This window comes from Nicotiana sylvestris, chromosome 2, assembly GCF_000393655.2.
Source record: "Nicotiana sylvestris chromosome 2, ASM39365v2, whole genome shotgun sequence".
In the NCBI taxonomy this organism is placed as follows: Eukaryota; Viridiplantae; Streptophyta; class Magnoliopsida; order Solanales; family Solanaceae; genus Nicotiana; species Nicotiana sylvestris.
In genome coordinates this window covers 136659959-136664955 of record NC_091058.1, presented here as the reverse complement: position 1 = coordinate 136664955, position 4997 = coordinate 136659959, and positions in this window count along the sequence as shown.

Genomic DNA, 4997 nt, shown 5'->3' with positions numbered 1-4997 from the left:
AGGCCGAGGGCCTAGTTTGATGCCACGAGATGGCTTGATATTGCGCTTGGGTCGTAAGGGGCCCCTCCAGGAGTTGCACACCCCCAGTGAGTGCGGGTACCCATTGTGATGTGAGATTGAGCCCGAGGGACTGGTATTGTTCTGAGATGTTTCCCGAGGGGCGGATTTGTTGACACTATGCCCAAAGGGCGAACTTCTAATTGTTTACTTTGCCTTAACTGCCTGTCAATTACCTATTTACTTGTTGAAAAAGGATTGTTACTAAACTTTTCACTGGTTTACTGCTTTTAAATGGTTTGCTTCTTCATTATAGAATGTTTTGTGCCTTACGTGTTTTCTTACATTCAGTCGTTATTTACATTTGTTACTCACTAAGTCGGAGTCCTCACTTTACTCCCTGTACCCCGTGTGCAGATTCAGGCGTAGCTGGTCCCGCTCCCGAGTGTTGATTCATTCTAGCTTCAGGCAGATCTTGAGGAGTCTTTAGGTAGTTGTTGGCGTTCGCAGCCCGGAGCTCCTCCCTATCTCTTTTCCTTTATATCCTTAATTCAGTATTTACAGTCTGCAATTACATTTAAGGATTTCGTGTTGTTAGACTCTCGTGACTTGTGACACCCCGGTTAGGGCTGTGTCGGGTTGTACTTCCGCACTTACTTGCTATTATTCACTACTTAGTATCATTAAATCATGTTTTAGATTATTTTTAAAAAGTGAATTGGGTTTAATTAGATAGTCTTGTCTTCACGAAAGGCACCATCACTACCAGGTTCGGAGTTAGGGTCGTGACAACTTCAAACAAAGAAAATTTGTGAGTTTTCAAAGTGGTGGTCGGTTTGTGGCCTTGATGACCTGGATAGTTTGAATTCTCGGCCATTGCTATAAGAAAAACTGATTCTGTCACTGTGGTATAGAGATGCTCGGATACTCTATATTTTTCTGGAGACCTTGGCTTTCCAACATTTCCTTCGACTGTTTCATACCTGGATGTCCATGGTACCACTAATCCTTGTCCTTAAATCAAGGCAATTTTCCTTTAAACTCAAACTTAGTTGTCTCGCGCCCAGTACCCGTTTGTGTCTGTAGTGCTTATCAACTTGTCCCATGAAGCAGGTCTTGTAGCCAGTTTTGCAGCCATATTGTTCTTTGCTTTTGATGCAATATTAGACCGAAAGGGACTCAAAGAAAAATTATGGGAAAATAGAAGAGCAATTGAAAGTAAAAAGGGAATTGTGTCTAAACAAAAGGTGTCCTTTTCGGGGAGAGGAATAGGGAGACTTATCTGGAGGTGTGTGCCGACTTCAATGAATCATGACATGCATTTTGGACTGGACTCTTGATCTATCTAAGCCGTCTAATTCACAAAATCCGTCACAAATATTCATCTTGAAACTATGTTGGTTGTGATCATGTCGTAGTATCGAAGACCCTCATTTGGCTAGTAGTGCCATTTAGGGGTTTTCGCTAACTTATCTCTCTCATTTCTCTACTCATTATCGCTTTATGGTGCCCATCTGTGTTTTCACTAATAAAACTCTCATTTCTCTGCTCACTGTTGCCTTATAGTGCCCATATGGGTTTTCACTGATAAAACTTTCTCATTTCTTTTTTTTCTTTTTATTAACTAAGATATTGCATGCGGAAGGTTTCCCAACGCCCTTGGCATGGGGACTTCAAGCATTCTCAAAGATCGATCAGAAGTTCTTAACATGGAAAAGGCGAAAAGAACCTTGAACTGAATTACAACGTTTGGAACCGTTTTTACAGAAAAACCGTATAATAAAACAAACTTCTGCCCCAGTTTTGGAGTGTTGGAAATAAGGATTTTTTGTTGTGATGGGACCGAAACCAGGGTAAGGCTACCTACGTATCTTTTCGGAATCAGGTCGGACATAGTTTACTGACTCATAAGATTTGTTGTTTGACTTTTGTTTTCTTTTTGTTGTTACAAGTACACAGGTTCCAAAAAAGGGAAAATAAAGAATACAATTACGGATCAAAATGGTTAACAAAATAGTGAACCTATCTGGAATAGTGAGCAATGATAGCCTTCATCATCTCGATCTACGAAAATCATGCATGAAAGTTCCGCAGTGGGTATATATCAAACATAATATATTTTAACTGTATCTGCATTAATAGTCATATCTGGTACCTGTCTTTCTTCATCTACCAAGTGCAAGGCCTCTTTTGGTAACACTTTCTTGATGATATAAGGTCCTTGCTAGTTCGGGACGAACTTTCCTTTAGCTTATACCAGGTGCGGAAGGATGCGTTTCAAAACGAGTTGCTGGCCTACCTCAAAGTGCCTTGGGCGCACTTTCTTGTTGTAAGTGTGTGACATTCTTTGTTGGTATACCTGGCCAAAACACATTGCTACTAGCCATTTTTCATCAATCAGCATTATTTGTGCATCACCATTCTACCCCTTACAATCTGAATATTCATACAAAATTTTGAATTGCTTGCATAAATCCTTCATCATATGACTATTCAGATTGGTTGCATTGTTAGTTATAATGATTTTTGGCATACCAAAACGACAGATGATATTGGAATGAACAAAGTCTACCACTACTTTCTTGGTGACTGCTTTGAAAGTAACTGCCTCCACCCACTTGGTGAAGTAATCAATGGAGACCAAAATGAATCTACGCCCATTTGAAGCCTTCGGCTCAATTGGCCCAATAACATCCATTCCTTAAGCAACGAAAGGCTAAGGAGAAGACATGGGGTGTAATTCTGATGGAGACGAGTGAATCAATTCGCCATGACTCTGGCATTGGTGACACTTAACTGAAGCAATCTCACTCCATAGTGAGTAAATAATACCCTGCCCGCAAAATCATCTTTGCTAAAACATATCCACTCATGTGAGGTTCGCATACCCCCGAATGCACTTCACTCATGATCCGCTCAACTTCTATGGCATCTATGCATCTCAACAAGTTCAATATGGGTCCTTTTGTACAGGATTTCCCCATTCACGAAGAAACCACTGGCGAACTACCTTATAGTTCTTTTTTGATCTCTCTTGGCATGCTCTGGATATTCCTGTTTTTAGGAATCGTTTTATGTCGTGATACCATAGTTCACCATCTGTTTTGTCTCAATAGTATTGCAGTAATCGTATTGATTACGGACTTGGATTTCCAATGGATCAATATGAATGTTCCTTGAATAAGGGAGCATCGAGGCTAAGGTATCCAAGGCATCAGCTAGCTCGTTGTGAAATCTGGGAATGTACCTCAACTCGATGGATTTGAATATGTTGCTCAGGTCTTGCACACATTATCTATATGGAATAAGTTTTATGTCTTGAGTCTCCCATCCACCTTGGGCTTGCCGAATAAGCAAGTCAGATTCTCCCATAACCAATAGTTCATGCACATCTAGATCGAGGGCCATTTTTAGGCCCATGATACAAGCCTCGTATTATACCGTATTATTGGTATAGAAGAATCGAAGTTGTGCCGTTGCAGGGCAATGTTGTCCAATAGGTGAGATGAGGATTGTCATGACCCTAACTCCTTTAATATTGACAGCCCCATCAAAATACATTTTCCATGCATGGCTGTCATCCGAAACTACTTTCTCTATTGAGTTGACCTCTTCATTTGGGAAGTATGTTCTCAACGGCTCATAATCATCATCGACTAGATTCTCTGACAAATGATCTGCCAAAGCCTGTGCTTTCATTACGGTGCGAGTAACATAGACGATGTCGAATTTTGTGAGAAGAATTTGCCATTTTGTGAGCCTACCAATAGGCATTGGCTTTTGGAAGATGTACTTCAAAGGATCCATTCTGTATATGAGGTAAGTAGTGTAGGCCAAAAGATAATGCCTCAGCTTCTGAGCAACCCAAGTCAAGGAACAACATATCCTTTCTAAAAGGGTATACTTAACTTCATAATTGGTGAACTTCTTGCTCAAATAATAGATTGCATGTTCTTTTTGTGTGTCACATCATGTTGCTCCTGAACACATCCAAAGGAATTATCCATCACCAATAGATATAAAAACAAAAGCCTACCAGGTTCAGGTAGAACCAGTACAGAGGGTTTTGACAGATAATCTTTGATTCTGTCAAAAGCTTTTTGGAACTAACAAAACTAAAATGGAAACAAAATGATAGGAATTAGGAAAAGGAGAAGATACAAAACTTAATACGAAACTGAACTGCATTTCATTGAATTTGAAAGGATAGAAGAGTTAACATCAAAACAAAACATTCATATTGAGCTGTTTGGATTACAACCCTGAAAGTAACCCAAAGTACAAATAAGAAGTTGTAAAAGTAAACTACTAAGATTCCTTCCTTGTGGGGAGAGGAGTTGCTTCCCAGTTGTTGAGCATGATGTTTGGGAAAATTAGTTGCATATTGACACAACTAGTGCCTTCGCCAACCTGAATCATATTCACTTCAGAAAATATCTGGCCGAGGCCATTGCAAATTTCATCAATTTTTGCCTGTGACGAGGAATATTTACCCTCTTGGAGTCGTTTCTTGTCAAAAGTGTAGAAAATATGAGGGATAGGTTGTTGCAAGACCCACCCATGCTTTTTGTAGTGATTGGCTTTGTCTTCATCTGCTTGTGTTGGCCTGAAGCCTAAACCAAAAGTACCCTTGTTACTGAACAGAGAAATAGGTTCTGAAATTCCTTGTAATGATGCCCCCAAGCCTTTTCCGGTAAAGTCTTCATAGCACATAATATATAACTTGTGCTCCAAATATTTCCTTAGTCCTAGTAAGATACAACTATATAATGTATTTTTCAAGAAAATAATACAATTATATGAGATAAGTCATAGCATTATACTAAAATATTCAATAATAAAGATAATAAAATTGCATAAAACAAATATTACTAATTAATAAGCCATAATAAAAATTAAAATAATCTAAAAATACTATATAGGTCATGCTAAAATAAGTATAGCTAATAAGTATGTATTATTAATTCTATAACTAGAACAACAACAACAACAACAACAAC